The sequence below is a fragment of the Narcine bancroftii genome, chromosome 3, assembly GCF_036971445.1.
Source record: "Narcine bancroftii isolate sNarBan1 chromosome 3, sNarBan1.hap1, whole genome shotgun sequence".
NCBI classification, from domain to species: domain Eukaryota; kingdom Metazoa; phylum Chordata; class Chondrichthyes; order Torpediniformes; family Narcinidae; genus Narcine; species Narcine bancroftii.
In genome coordinates, this window is record NC_091471.1 from 363,428,803 (window position 1) to 363,445,622 (window position 16,820).

At 43.6% G+C, this 16,820-nt stretch overlaps 1 protein-coding gene across 3 annotated transcripts in view; it reads right to left on the bottom strand.

Annotated features, from left to right (window-relative positions):
• Positions 1–316: 316 nt before the first annotated feature.
• The window catches only part of bahcc1b (BAH domain and coiled-coil containing 1b), a 421,144-nt gene continuing 404,640 nt past the window's right edge, over positions 317–16,820 (bottom strand). For all 3 annotated transcript variants that reach the window (XM_069930138.1, XM_069930136.1, XM_069930134.1), the window contains one exon: positions 317–550. The gene's annotated coding sequence lies outside the window, so the exon portion shown is untranslated. The remainder of the gene's footprint in view (positions 551–16,820) is intronic.

Consider the following 16,820-nt stretch of genomic DNA (forward strand, 5'->3'; position numbering starts at 1 on the left):
CTAATAGTTTTCTGATGAACATAAAGGGGAAGAGATCCACGTGAAAAGAAATTAGATGCATGATACTATTAGACTGTTAGAAAATTGGGTGGATCTCTAACTTTAGAATGACAAGCAAATTTTCAGAGAATCAAAGATGGACAAGGATTGAGATATATATGCAACAAATAAACACTGATTGACATCGCTGACGGGCATGCCTAAAATCATGCAGTTCGCAATGAATAAAAGACAATTATTTAACTTACACCATTCGTCCTTCTGATCAAAACTCAGCATCGGAATAAATGGATTAATTTGTGATGGGAAACAGTAAGATTTTCAAACCAGCTCTCCTATTTACCAGACAGCTTGCTTTATTTTCAAGTAGGTCAGCATCTTCACTTGGTAAAAATATCCAGGGAATAGAAAATGTTTCGTTGCAAATGAAATATGGATGTTGCACTCCATTCCCAACATTCAGAGTCATGGATTCAGTGGAATGAGACATTGGAAGAAAGTCTTCTTAGGCTTCACTGACTTTTTGAGAATTCTTTTCTCTCAACATAAACTATAAGAAAAAGAGACAGAATGGTAATTATTAAATGCCCTTCTAGTTATTACATCATTGTTCCGTGAAGCCTTTATCTGGTCGTGAAAAGATGCATGCTGTCATGGACATTAATTGTGGGCACAAGTTCACGTTGCTATGAGCCAAGAGGACCCCAAAGCCCAGCAGCAATAGATATTCACCAAGACAAATGGTTACTAAAACAAAAGTTGCTTTTAATTATCTTTAAACATGAAAACAGAATCACACTTTAACTTATCACTATTGACTTAACTAACCTAACTTAACCCCTTTCTAATTCAAAGCGCACGTGTGTGTGTGTGTGTGTGTGTGTGTGTGTGTGTGTGTGTGTAAGTTCAGAGAAGTTCTTTGATTCACAGTCCAATCTCATTTCTCATTCTTCCAAGTTCACTGGTTGCAGGCAATTCTTATCTTTTCTTTTCTTTGGCTTGGCTTTGAGGACGAAGATTTATGGAGGGGTAAAGTCTATGTCAGCTGCAGGCTCGTTTGTGGCTGACAAATCCCATGCGGGATAGGCAGACACGGTTGCAGCGATTGCAAGGGAAAATTGGTTGGTTGGGGTTGGGTGTTGGGTTTTTCCTCCATTGTCTTTTGTCAGTGAGGTGGGCTCTGTGGTCTTTTTCAAAGGAGGTTGCTGCCCGCCGAACTGTGAGGCGCCAAGATGCACAGTTTGAGGCGATATTAGCCCACTGGCGGTGGTCAATGTGGCAGGCACCAAGAGATTTCTTTAGGCAGTTCTTGTACCTCTTCTTTGGTGCACCTCTGTCTCAGTGGCCAGTGGAGAGCTCGCCATATAACACGATCTTGGGAAGGCGAAGGTCCTCCATTCTGGAGATGTGACCTACCCAGCGCAGTTTGATCTTCGGCAGCGTGGATTCGATGCTGTCGGCCTCTGCCATCTCGAGTACTTCGATGTTGGAGATGAAGTCGCTCCAATGAATGTTGAGGATGGAGTGGAGACAACGCTGATGGAAGCGTTCTAGGAGCCGTAGGTGATGCTGGTAAAGGACCCATGATTCGGAGCCGAACAGGAGTGCAGGCAATTCTTATACTGTGCACAGAATTTAACATTTATAAAGTTCACCAGGCTTTGGTGCTTGAAAGGTAAATGGTTACCGCTCAGGAAGGTTCTTGTCGGTTTTCAGAGAGAGATTTGTTGTATGTTGGACACCCACAATTGATTTCTTTTTAATCAGCTACTTCAGTGTCTTGCCAAAGAAACCTGCCCCCTCAGGGTTCTCTTTCTTTCAGGTCACCACAGAGTTCCTTCTTGTTTCTCTAATTTCAAGTGAAACATTAGGCAGCCAGTCCTCTCCTCTTGCATGAACCACGAGGGCTTTGACCAGGCTGAACTAAGCACTCAGTACCCATCTTCCAAATGGGGTTTTCCACAAGCTTGCCGGCTTGTCCTGTTCCAGTCCTAGCTGCTGCTGCTGTTGATTGTATCATTGTAAAACTGATCTCTCTCTCTCTCTCCCTCTCTCTCCTCTCTCTCTCTCTCTGAGAGAAAGCCTGTTTTGCTTGCAAAACCACATGACCCTCGTAGAACAGTAAATTTCCCTCCAGACAATCTGCGGCTCCGACAAGTTCTTTCATCTGTTGGCTTTTTGTAAACAACAATCCATTAGTGAAGTCTCTTGGGCACTCTCCAAAGCTTTTGCAAAGGCCCCAATATGAGCAGAGCTGCAGTATTTTACATAAGATCTGTTTTAAAGTGTTTGTAGGTGACCTACACTAAAAAAGACTTTCCCCAATTTATCTCCCCAAAACATGTCTATATACTGTCACAATGTCATTTGCCCGATGAAAAGGCAGCAAATTTGAATTCTTGCTTGCACACCTGAATGTGGCTATCAGGGGACTGAATTTGCATCTAATCACTGTTTTTGTTTTAAAAGCTCTCATCATTTGGATGAAGCTCAATTTGAGGGCTCCAAAGCAAAAAAGCAGACTTATTAAATATAAGCCATTTGTTCTCATGGTGGGTGGGAAGGACCTTGAATGCCATTTACAGTAAATCTCCATCATTTTCTCACTGAGGCCACAATCCCTTGAAGGTACAAGTCAGGAGCTGCCATTTTCAGAGCTATTTATAAACATCACCAGTTCTTCTTTATAAACTTCAGTCTAAGGTTCAAGAGACAATTTTCTAGTATTACAGCAGCTGGATATTGTTACAGTGATAGTACCAGCACCCAGTCACTATGGTACCAGGTGGGCAGTAATGCACACTTGATGAAGAATTCAAGCTTTTGCTGTGCATTCTTCCTGATGCAAAAGGGATTCACTTTGAAATTAACTCAACTGACAATTTAATTATTAAATATAGATGAAACCATGCTAAATCATGGTACCCACTAATGAGACCAACTGAACACTCCAGAAAGAATAGGGGCTCATCTATTCTATGTAATTAAGAAGTACTCGCTGTCTCGCAAATATTAAATGTGGATCACTACAACGTCTACAGATCTGCACGGTGGGGGGGGGGGGGGGGAAGGTCTATAAAAAGAGACAATGAGTCAGCATACAGGAGGGAGATTGAAAACTTGGCTGGATGGTGCACCAACAACCTTGCATTCCATGTCGCCATGACCAAAAAGATAATTGTGGACTTTAGGCGGGGAAGACCAGAGGTGCACGATTCAGTGATCATTGAGGGCTCAGAGGTGGAGATGGTGAACAAATTTAAGTCCTTGGGTGTCACTGTCTTCTTGGAGGCCTAACACACAAATATCGTCATGCAGAAAGCCCCTATTTTCTCAAAAGTTTACAGAGGTTTGGTACGACATTGAAAACTTAGGCAAACAGATACGCAGTGGAAAGTGTGCTGACCGGCTACACTGTGGCCTGGTATGGGTGCACCAATTCCTCTGTTCAGTCCATCACAAGCAAAACTCAACCTAACACCTAGAACATCGATATGGAACACTGCCATCAGAGAGCAGCAGCAATTATCAAGGATCCACACCACCCAGCACATGCTTTGTTCTCACCGCTGTCATCATGAAAAAGGAATAGGTGCCACAAGACTCGCACTGGAACAGCTGCTACTCCTCCACCATCGGACTCCTCAACAACAAACTCAGAGACCCATTTAAAGGACTCTTACTTGGACATATTTTTTTCTGTTTTGCAAAGTTTGCTCATCATTTCTTTTGTTACATTTTTCTCTTTTGTATACATATCTTTTCTTGAGTAATTTTTTTTGCACGACTGATAAGAAGAAATTTTGATTGGCCCACAGGGGGAGAAAGAATCTCAGGGTTGCATGTGATGTCATGCATGTACTCTGTCAATAAATCTGAACTTTGAAATTTGTGGTTTGATTCATAAAGTGATATTTACATTTCTGTTCTTTTTTTTTGTCTCCCTAAACCCTGTCTTCATTTATTTATTTGACCTTCTCTAATTAATTTTACAACGACTTTTATATCCTATCATCCACTTCCCTGCTTGGAGTCTGGGAGTTTTGGGAGCTTTTAACAAGTTGGTTGAAGAAGCACATTGCCATGTGTCCTATTCCTACAGGCCTGTGTTCCCCTGTGATTGGTGACATGCTATTTCACATCATAACCCAGGAAAGCACATGTGGAACTGTAAGCATAATTAATCACTACTCCATGCAAAGTCCAATTAAAATCTTATCTCCGTCAGATGATTTTATAGCTGGATGAGTATGTGAACCATTCCAAACCCTTAAATGGCTTTAAACAACACATCGAGCATTTCCTTCTGACCCCTGCTTGCATTCAAACTCTGGCAAGAGGAAAAGAAAGGAGCAAAAGAGCTGTAGATGCAGGGAACACAACCCAAAGTTCTACTCATCGATAGCTTCCCTTCCCAATGACTTTTAATGGCCGATTCTATATACCTGCAGGTTTGCATAAGACGAATCAGAATTGCGACACCTTCAACATTAAAGAGAGCCCTACATTACCGATTCCACCTCAGAAAGTACTTCATTGACTTGCTTTGTTTGACCTGAGTTTCTGAAAGTTGCAAAATATTTTTTAAAAAATCACTTTTATTTTGCCTCCTCTTCCACTGAGGGCCTAACCGGAATGCTTTTGACTTTGACTCCTGTCAGCCAGGGGATATCATCAGGTCGTCTTGCCTCATACTTGGATTCAGCAAGTGACTGATGCTGTGCTAGTATGAACACATAATCTCACAGGAAGAGTCCAAATGCAGGATTTGTCAAGATAATTAGATGCTTCTTGATTGACTGGTGCATTAATATTACCTCTGAGATGAACCATGCCAGGCAAAGCCATGAAGTTCATGCCTCCAGACTCGTTGCCAGAGCAAGATCACAAGCATTGACTTCATTGCTGGAATGGCCCTTTCTACCTGCAGACACTCATTGCTGGAATGGCCTTTCTACCTGCAGACACTCATTCTTGTTTTGCCTAGTGGACTACCCAAAGCAAGCAAAACCGTGATGGTGCTCTGGCTTCTGGATGGGCTTGAGATGGGTCCCTGCAGCGCTGTTTACCAAAGGAACCAGAGGAGAGGGGCAGGTTGGTGCGCAGCAGCAGATAAGTCTTGCAGTGAATGTGTCTCACTGAAGGAAGAGACTGAAATGCTTGTTGCATTTGACCTCCAACCAAATCAGTCTCAGTTTGAGAATGAAATGAGCTTTGGTCAATGTACCGATCTGTTTTGTAAGCAACAAGTTCAACGGGTCGGAGAAGCAATGAGGATGGACACAGATCAATTGTAACAAAAGTCTTTATTTGTCCGCGAGGGAAATTCACTTTAGGGAATTAGAATCACTCACACAATCGCATTGGATGCAACTAAACAAGTAATAACTATAAACCGCGCTAGATATAGATATAATGTCGAGGAAAGCACAACAATCATACCCACCACCCCTCGACCCAGTGCAGATATGGTACTAAGATTAGTTAAGAAGAAGTATGGTTCAATGATGGTTCGTTAGCATGCACCCATTCTGACACACACTTTGTTTATCAACAAGGCTCAGGCTTGTGACCTGGAGTGGAGTTCAGTTTCGTTCCTTGGGGAACATATTGAGCGGTCAGCGGGTCCACCCCAGGTGATTAACAGAGCCAGTGCTGTTGTATGTGGTCTTTCAAAAAGGCCAATTGCAAGGTGATTGCTCAGCGTGGGTGGTCTTGACATTATGACTTCAGATCAAGTTACTGCCGGAAATGTCGTCACACTATCCCATCACTTGAGGCCGTTTATTTCCACCTCTCCTAATGTTGCTGGGAGCCCCTTCCAGTGGCATTAGTGTCTACATGGACACTGAACCTACTCCTGTTCTGGCAACGTCCCTCCTCTTGGATTCCAGCATCGCCTGTGGAGTGACATGTACGCCACATTACTGCGTTGTAAAAATGCCTGATACTGCTCACCATTGCACATAAGCAGACAGGAAGAAACTTCAAATGAAGCCAAAAGGAGATGAAGGTGCATGGGTAGAAATGAGTCATGACAGCATGAGAATCCAAGTAGAACAAGGTGTGAAGTGTCCCATTCTGTTTGGAAAAATCGGAAGGCATTTGGTAAGAACCAATAGCCCTGGTGCCATGTAGGATGGACCAGGGATGGACACAGTATGAGAAATATGAAGAGCGTTATTTGGACAGAGTTAGTGAGGCCATTCTCAGCTCTGCACCCTGACATTATATTTTGATTGTCCACTGTTTAATTCCTCTGCCTGCCAATGTGGGGCAATTACATTTGGGATGATCAATGATTCCAAATTTCCAAGCTCTGGAATTCCCTTCCTAAATCTCTTTGACCTTTGTTCCCCCCCCCCCGCCCTATTCTTTAAGAGATTCCTTAAACACCTCTCCCACCCTTAATCACATTTATATAGTCATACGCTTCTCGGAAGCACCAAAGGGTGTCTGACGACATCAAAGATGCTAAATCAATGAAAGTCACTGCTGTTTTTCAAGTGAATGCCAAATTCTTCCCTTAACGTTGCATCAGAATCAGTTTCCAACACCCGTTCAGCCCTTACATCCTGCACCGTGACAACCTGCTATATTAAAAAAAACCTCATCTCCCCTTGACCGTCTCTTTTATTGATTGTCGTGTGACAAGGTTAGAATGACTCTTCGGCCGAGTATCATCGTGGCCCCTTGTTTACTAGTGCTTGCACAGAAGTTGTGTAGAATTCCAGGGCCAGGCCTCCTCGTGATTAATTGGCCTTTTACAGGCAGAAGACAGGAGCACCTTGTAAATAATTGAAAGTTCAAAGCAAAGCCTGACACATTGAGTACTGCAGATGATGAATGAGTGAATGATCATGGCAGCCCAGTAGCCACTTAACATCAGACATCTCTCTGCAAATTCTTGGACTACCTTCCTTGCATATGGAAGCTGTTGGTGTGTGAGATGGGATAACAATGTCGGGTGCTGCAGTGTTTCTCAAAATAGTTCTCTTCTCTCTTGGCACTGTTTCTATTTTTTTGATGATTACGAGCTGCCTTTGCAATTTGTGGATGAAAACTAATGATTCACATATACAATAGTACTTCTGTTACCAGTTTCAGCTCCTGAATTTATAAGCTAGACATATTGCATCACTGAGATCTCCACAGCCTGTACACCACTGAAACAGGCAGAGGAAGTGACTGATGGGCCTCACCAACCGTGCTGTTTACAGATTGTTTTCTCCCGAAACAAACACTGTTAATGTCGGTTTTGCTGAAGTGGTAGTATTCTTGCCTGTGAGCTAAAAGTGGTGAATATAAGCATGGCAGTGAGAATGGTGAACGACCAAAGGAACTGCTCCACGCTAATCATCTGAGACTCTCATATTCATGAGGCGATATTTATTTATTTGTATAGATTAAATACTTGTCCTATGTATGTTTTGTTTGTATGTGTGGTGTATGTCAGTGTGTTTCTGCACCGAGGAGCGGAGAACGCTGTTTCGTCGGGTTGTACTTGTACAATCAGATGACACGAAACTTGAATTGACTTGAATACAAGTCTAATTCTGTAGACCAAACATCCTTGCTTGTGGCTTTTTCTTGACTGACCTCCAAAACATTAGAATAATGATAGTCTCCTTTGGAAATCCACTGTTTGTTGTAGAGATGGCCAATGCTTTGCTGGAATTTAATGCTGATCTTCTAACAATTGTATTAAAACTTCTAGCAATCTGTTTGGAGGTGCCAGACTTTGAACACAAGCCTTACAAATGCAAAGCACATACTCAACCACCAAGTTACATCCCCAGAGGAAGAAAGCTTGACAATTAGTAGCAGAGGGTACAGATGAGCAGCTGGCTAGCCAGGAGGGATGCAGCAGGAGGCATGCTTGTTTACTTCTAAATTACAATTCATTGTGAACTGGGAATGTAATTCAGGTATAAGGCCCCAGGGTTAACCTCTGGAATCTCCCAGCCATTTGTTACCACCTTCTTGACAGAATTGTGACAAACTTCCTGAGGATATCCCTCAGTTCAAACAAGAAGCTGATTGAATCCAGGGTGGTGGACAGGTGAAGGGGTCCAGCAGCTGAAGAACACACAGGTGGCAGGCTTCTGGCAACGCGAGATGATGAATCCACGCAGGCAGCGGGCAACTGCGGTCAGGGGGATTCAAAACAGGATGCGGAGCACTGGAGAATGGCTGAAGGAGGATCCAGGATGCGAGAGGGCGCTGAAGGTTTCCTGATCACGTCGGAGATTCAGATCTGGAATTCGGGCTGCTGACGGTTTGGACTGGACTCAGGGCAAATCCACTGACACACAGTGACTCTGAGGGGACTCTCTTTTGCTTCTCTTTCTGTCAGAGGCGCTTCAGGCAATTTCTGCTAGTGGTGAATTTGTCTGCCTTACAGCAGACTAAAGCAAATTCTGTGTAATATTGTAGTTTTTATTGCGTGACAATAAAAGAATCTTGTACCTTGAAATCTTTCCCTGAACACAAATATTCAATGGAAGAAGGAGTACACTATTTCAGTGCCTTCCGAGCACTGCCCTTCCGACTGCTGTTAACTGCGATTATGTGTAAATATATAGGCTGGATCTTCAAAACGTGATCAGTCTGTCCCAGAGTTCCTGCTATTTGGCTGACTTCTGAAGTTCCAGGATCTGACGACTGATCTCATTGACATTTGGTGAGCGGTGACCTGAAACAAAAGGGCTGATTACAGAAGAGCACAACTTGCTTGAGCCAGGTTTCCAGCTATTGTCCTTTAGCTTCCTTGCTCTGAATGGCTCACCTGGGTCCACCGTTCACACAACATTGGCATCAGGGCCACCAACGTGGGTTCAATCATTTGCTTTGCAATGATTTCAAGATGAGTCAACCATTAAATTGCTTTGGAAATTAATGGATTTGGTTTCATTCTGATGTTCTGTCATTTATCTAAATTTAAGTTTGTGTTCAGACAGCTCCCACTGACTGCTCAGATATGGTCTGGGTATAATGATTCACTGGAAAACCATGGAAGAGCTGATGAAATGAAGTCTTACCAGTCAACTCAAGAGGGCGATACATGTCCCATGGATCTTTTCGATGAACAGTCCAGTAGTTATTGATCGCTGTAAATGGGTGTCTCAAAGGCAGTTTCTTCACGTGCAATGGAGTACAAAAAAGTGATGTGTCTTGGACCAAGGCCTGCTGCAATGGTGGGACGAAGAGAGTGTAGCAAGTCTGAGGACCATTCAGGGGTGTGTGTGTGTGTGTGTGTGTGTGTGTGTGTGTGTGTGTGTGTGTGTGTGTGTGTGTGTGTGTGTGTGTGTGTGTGTGTGTGTGTGTGTGTGTGTGTGTGTGTGTGTGTGTGTGTGTGTGTTGCATCAATTGGGATTTAAGCAAAGGAGGTCAGGGCTCAGAAGGGAGGGTGCTGTATAGGTGGCTGGACCATGGATGGAGGAAGGCAGGGTTTTGATTCCTAGAGATCCAAAGATGGCGACTTTGGCTGGGAGTCTAAATCCCGATTTCAAGTTCCAGCATTGATGAGGAGTTCCATCCAGCATCCTGCAGCCAGGCTGCTATCATTCACACCTCCGCTCCTTCCATTTTGTGTTTTATTTTTATGGTATCCTACAGTGAACTAAGCTGAAAACTTCATCCCTATAGGTCATCAAAGCCAAACCAGTCAGGGCTTGGCCTGACATCCCATTCCCCAACACATTCCAGGCCCTCTTGCAACACCTTTTTCAGTCCACTGTTGTATTCTATCCATGAAGCTATCACGATAATATTTTCATCTGTGATCATGGAACCAATTGCGCACATCAATGTGAATAAAAACTGGTAAGAATCACTTGTTGGGGAAGACGAGTAAAAATCACAACCTGAATGTGTTGCAAAGCAGATCAGCATCTTTGGGCTACTCACTATTTTAGGCCTTTTAACCCCTATTTTATTTAAAGTCACAGAGAGGAAAAAAAAAGCAATAAAGTGCAAAAGTAAGAGATCTTAAATGGTTCCCTGATTCAGTTTGATGTTCTGAGAGTCTGATGGTGGAGGGGTAGTTCCTGAACCTGGTGGTGTGAGTCTCATGACACCTATATCTCTTTCCTGAGAACAGGGCATGTGCCGGCTGGTGTGGATCCTCGATGATCGCTGCTGCTCTCCGACGCTAGATGCTCTTGATGGTTGGGAGGGTTTTGCTTGTGATGTCCTGGGCTGTGTCTACTACCTTTTGTTGGGCTCTCCACTCAGGGATATTAGTGTTCCCACACCAGACTGGGAGCCGGTCAGTGCACTTTCCACCACACATCTGGAGAAATTTCCCAGTGTTTCCATTGTCATACCAGACCTCCGCAAACTCCTGAGGAAATGGAGGCACTGATATGCTATCTTCATGGTTAAAAGTAACATTGGATATTGTTTTGTTCCCTTTGGAGGACAAATGACCTTAGCTCCAAAGCTCTCACTGTTCAGACACAAACCCTCATTTGTACCTGTTCCTCTGGATCTACTCAGTCACCAGCAGGCATGACAGCAAGCAATGTCAACATGCATGCCTGCACATTAATGAACTTTTCTTTTTAAAGTCAGGTACATCTAAATCTGAAATGTCTGAAATAAATCACTTACTTATAATCTGAAAATCAACTCTGACAAATTTAGGCCAATTCAGGCTTGTAATTTGATTACACCAGGTCTGGATGACTGATGATGTATTGGATGAAAAAATATGAGCCAAATACATCTGGGTGTAAATAAAAAAGTTATTGTTGCCTCCAGTCTAGAACATAATGAAAACTTTTATTGAATCAACTCTAAATGGAGGATCTAATCCCTTTGAATTTCAAGAATTGTGTGAGAATTGGGGAGGGACCAGCTTCAGCTCAAATGTTTGTGAGAAAGGATATTTTGTCCTTTTCATTCCAGCTCGTCCAGATTCCAATCATTTGTCCACAGGCTAGAACTCACAGGTAGCTCAGTAATGTTAATTCGGCAAGAAGCTGAGATGGAATTGGAAGATATAAGGACTCTCTGTAGACCTCTGGCTGGAAGGAATTGCTGTCAGGAACTATATTGCCAAGGGATGCGAGTGATAATAAGACAATTAATGTTCCCAAATATTTCCTTTTCTCTCCTATTCTTTAATTCAGATGCCTGCCTGCTTTGTGCTTATACCTTGAATAAGGGCTCAATCCCAAAAATGTCAGTTATGTAATGTATCTTAACCTGCTATGGACACTGCAAGACCGGCCGAGTTCCTCCAGCATTTCTGTTTTTATTCTTTTTCAAATTTTTTTTAAAATTGAGTTTTTTATAGGTTATAACAAGAATATACTGTATATTTTGGCATATGTTGAGTCATGAATCCCTAAAAAACTAGGTGGTGGTGGGGGGGGGGGGGTTCAACTTATACACCGGATAAATTTTTGAGACCTTAAATTCACTGAAAAAAACCAGATTGACGTCAATTTAGCGTACAAGTCGATGCTGGAAGCCCCTCCCCACCACCAACTCCACTGTTCCCCAATACCTCCCTGCAGCTGGGTTCCGCCATAACCGCTCCTACCTGGGACCTCGAGGTTGCTGTCACTGCTCCTGCCTGGTGGGCCTAGGTTCCTGTACCCACTGAGAGCACGATGTCACTGCTCCTGCCTGGTGGGCCTAGGTTCCTGTACCCACCGAGAGCACGATGTCACTGCTCCTGCCTGGTGGGCCTAGGTTCCTGTACCCACCGAGAGCACGATGTCACTGCTCCTGCCTGGTGGGCCGAGGTTCCTGTACCCACCGAGAGCACGATGTCGCCGCTCCTGCCTAGTGGGCAGAGGTTCCTGCCTCCACCGGGAGCACGATGTCACCGCTCCAGCTCCGTGGGCCATTGCCGCTCCTGCCTGGTGGGCCGAGGTTCCTGGCCCCGCCGGAAGCACGATGTCGCTGCTCCTGCCTGGTGGGCGGAGGTTCCTGCCCCGCCGGGAGCACGATGTCACTGCTCCAGCTCTGTGGGCCATTGCCGCTCCTGTCTGATGGGTAGAGGTTTTTTTTCCACTTACTTAATTTACAGCTTTGTTACTCGTGTTTGGGGTGTTTTAAAAATTTTTCAGTTGTTCCTGGGAGGCCCAAACAGCTCGAAAAATGGGGGTCGACTCACACACTGAAATATATAGTATATCTAACAAAGTAAATATATATTAACAAATAGCTGTAAAGAACCTGTGAAAAAGACAAAAAAAACCCAAAATGTATATAATACAAAACCTGCTCTAATAATCTAAACCTTCCCTTGCGAAGTTATGATTAAATGTAGATGTTCCATTAATGCATGAAAGAAAGAACAACCAAACTGTAAAATGGGATCCAATAATCTGATGAATTCTGAAAATAATTAAAGAAAGGACCCCATAAATTTAGAAAATTAAGGTTCATTACATTAATAGAGCATCTATTTTGCTTTCTCGAGTCAAGCATGCCAACATGCTTTTATCCCAAATATCAACACCCACTTGAAAGGTGTACATGTTTTGGTGTGGAATAAACTCACCTGGTGCCACGGTGCTGCTTTGCAAGACATTTGGAATAAGTTAAAAACTAATTCATGTGTTTGGTACCTCTATTGTTTTTAATCTATAAGGAGTGCCATTTCCTAGCAAATTCAATCCCCATGATTGAGCAATGTTAAAGTTTCGAAAAGTAACCTCGTTTCATTGGAATTAAACAAAAAGAGCGAGCAGTTGCTGTGATTTTTGCTCAACACAGAAGTGCTGGAGAAGGTCAGTAAGTTTTGCAGATTTGCAGAGCTTCTCCAGCATTTTTGTGTAAAACTCCCTTCACTGGAGAGGACACGCTTGCTAAAATGTACCTGCTATCGCATCAATAGAATTTTGCAAATATCACAGTCTACGCCAGGGGTGGCCAAACCTGCTTAACATAAGAGCCACATAGACATGGACCAGACAAGTATTACACGAATACAGGGCTTTTATTAACAGACTCTCAGCCACCACTATACTGGCCAGTGGGAAAGCATCTCCATCTGTTATACCAGGAAGGTGGATCATCTCTACAGCCAGAGCCAATAGCAAGCAACTAGATACATAAGAACCAGTCAGTATAATACACCACCCCCGCATTACATCATTAAACACATGAAAATATATTACATCCATGTTTTTACTCTTACATGCACATTTTGTTTTATATAAATATTAAGAAATACATGTCTGTATTAATATTTATTCATGTATGTTGCTTTTAAACTGGTAATTTGTATTAGTTTCAATAATAAAAAAATATACATATACCTACCAAATATTTTCAAAATCCTGACCGATTATTGTAGTCTCCATCTTTGTGGAGAGTCTTTGAAAATCTAGCTGATAATGTTTACAAGGCTGTACAGATCCCCTCTATCCGGTGTTGATTTGTAAGGAATGCATAATGCTTCTTCACATACCTCGTGAGGGTGACCGGAGTGTCAGGAGCTCTGATGGGCGGTTGGCCGGCTGGGGCCAGGTGGTAAGTGTGCGCTCGAGGTGCCGTGAGCTCGGATGGACGGGCGACCGGTGCCTAGGCGAGAGCCCGTGGTCGGGCATTGGGATCTCCAGAGAGCGGGCAGCCCTGGATCACACTAACCCTCCGCTAATTTCACTGCCCACGACACAGCCACACACACCAGAATCAAGCGGCTGCCCTCTAAAACTACCATTGTGGGCACCAGTTCGTACAATTACAACATAGTTCTGCGAGCCGCACGCCAAATGGCATGTGGCTCGCGAGCCGCAGCTTGGCCACCCACCCCTGGTCTACGACATAGTGGCAAAGCTTAAACCAAGCAAGCATCTAAAACAGACCCACGATATTAATTTCACCAAACAGATGGGCAGCAGTGGCTACATTAAAAATAGCTAATCTCAAGATTCAGGTGGCAATAAAACAACTTCGGTTTTACAATTTTAGCTTACATCATCAATTCAACTTTGCTCACACTCATGTCCTTATTTGGAAACCCATATCCTTCAGCCGCTCCCCAAGGCAATAGAACAAAGGCGGGACCAGTTCTGGGAGATGGAAGCATCCTACCACATTTTTAAAAAAATCAATGTGCAATATTCTTTTCCTTCCTTTCCTACATCATTGGACCACTGGCGAACAATGAGGACCAAAGGCCATATTATTTATATTATTACCTTGTGCCCAGAAAGTATCTTCCAATGCAATTCCCAAGGAAATGGACTAGGACAGGCAGGAATTAAGAGAGCGAAGTTGGGGGTTTGTAACATCTCTTCCAGTTCAAATAGCACAGAGATCAAGGAAGGGAGTTTGAAAGTAGGTTTGAAACTGTGGAAGGATGGTAATATTCCTTTAGCTGCTGTGGCAGCACTCATCCCATCCCATAATGCACGTCACCCAGATACAAGGCACCAGGCTATTTACCTCTGGAGAACATCTCATGTGAACTCAATTAAACTCTCACTATGCTTCCCCAGCTGACGAAAATTTCAACAGCGCTGACCTGTTTCTCCACTCTTTATCCATGGACCCCGGGGTTCATTTAGAGAATTTGGACATCTGTATTGGCGTCCCACAGGAGTCTATCCTGGGACATCTACTGGCTTTGCACCACTTCATCCAGGCAATCAAGACAGTTTTTAGCTCTGCGTAGGATTCAGGCCTTAAGCTATCCTAGGCAGGATGCTGTTGGTGGTGGTGTTGGGGGGGGGGGGAGGTGAGCTGAGGGGCAATTGAGAAATTAAAAAGTCACCTCACCATATAGGTGCATTTAATCAACTCAGCATTTGTCAACTCCCAGAAGGATTGCAAATTTATTCTAATGAATATGCAAATCTTCATGTTTCTCCAACATACAAAAGAGCAAAAGATAAAGAGCTGAACCTCGTAAATCTGGAATAGTTGAAAGGTTACTCATTCTGCAACCAGCTGCGTAAATTCCCTTCTGAACTACAGCTGCAAATTTGCACTTGTGAATTCACAGTTGATCGACGGCAAGCTCATTAATGCGAACCAGACACTCTGAATTTCTTGCAGTTTGAGATCCCAGGAAAAACTCCCACCTCTGGAATGTTGGACACAGCTTGGCTGTGGTGCAGAAGATTCAGAGCAGACATCCATAAATCAAGATTGAGGGAAGAAGAGAAGAGGATTGTGCTGATTGAACAAGAAATGAGGAATTGGCGAGGATAATGGGTTCTCACATGGGCTCTCGTGGCACAAAGCTGGGGCTGCACTGGGCTCCAGGGGCAAAGGTCACTTGGAAGCATCTGAATTTTGAAAAGATACCAACCAATCATCCGCTCTCAGTTGAGTGCATGAAGTGCAGTCATGATAGGAGAGACTTCTGAAATTCCACCAAGCCTCACAGAGGTCAGATTGGTACAGTAGGGGATTTTAGACTGCAGGCACGTAATGACACAATCAAGGAATTTTTCTGCTCCACGGACCGTCTAAAAAGGAATGTACAGGAATTTTGAGTCAATTTATCCTGCAGGACCTCTACAACTTTTTGGAGGAAGCTTGCAGTGTAAATTGTACCGGAAAAATCTGTTGACGGTCATCCTCTCTACTGCACGTCCAACCACTGGGACTGTTGCACTCAGGTACTTGCAGTCTAAAAAGGAGCCCAGTGTGAACGACAACATGGGCAGTAATTATGTTAATTTTTTCCACTATTTTTCCGACATTGCAGTCTAACAAATATTAGTGACGGTAGTTCCAACAAATCTGATAGAAAGCATCCCTAAAAGAGGAAGCAAGGCTAGTGAATCAGAGATTCACACCCCGTATGTGACGTTAAACAGGGCAGGGTTTAGAAGGAACCATACAAGATACCTCACGTTTCACAAAGGACTGGGTGAGCCACTTTGTAGGTTCCAAGTTGTAGGCTCACTAATTTGTAGATTATGGTAATAAGTGCGAAATTATTGTATGACACCTTTTCTTCATTGTGCGTGCACACGCACACAAACCTTGAAGACATCAGAAGCAGAACTTGGAGCTCTCAATGTTTTCTACCTGCAACTTTGGTCTCAATGACACAAGAGCAGGTGGAGTACAATGTTAAACCAGGATCAGCAGCCAGAGAGACTGAAGTTGCTCTGGACCCTCCTCAAGACCACACAGGCAGATAGTGCCTGACTGCAATCACGCACAGAATTTTATCTGATGAAAAGTTAACTGATTGTGATCAGCAATGGAATTAGGCAACTGAGCTGTTTCCTGTAGGAGAAATGAAATGGATTGCCTCAAAGGTCCAAACTTGCCTCCAACACCAACATCAGTGATAAAGAGCCAATATGCTGATGTGTGGCTCTCCTGCAATACCAGGAACATGTCACTGCAGTGAGAGGCAGCACCCAGTTTGCAGGGAAGCCCCAATCCTCCATGTTACACTTTTTAATCTCATCATTGCAAGGATGACCCATGGGTCAGGAACTGGCTGAGGTCAACTCTTAGACTTTGCTCTTGTCAATGGGAGATCATTGGTGGATGAACACATCAGGGATCTGGCCCAAGTTTGTGGCCAGAGTGACATTAGGCAGTAATCCAACCAAAACGACTGGAAGGTGCTGGAAGTGTTTCTGGTCAACACGAGGGCTGTTTGTGAAGGGAAGGTTTGAGGAGGGACTTACTTAGAGTAAACATAACAGCCTATTAACACAAATATCTGTATCTGCTTCAGCTTGATGCCATTACCATCAAACTCCAGTGATGGGTTCCTATACGGTTTCCTATAGAAATGGATGAACCATTTTAAATTGAACACCTCCCCCCACCCCTCTGCCCGGACTTAAAACTTTCCCAAAATTGTAAATAATACTTGCCAA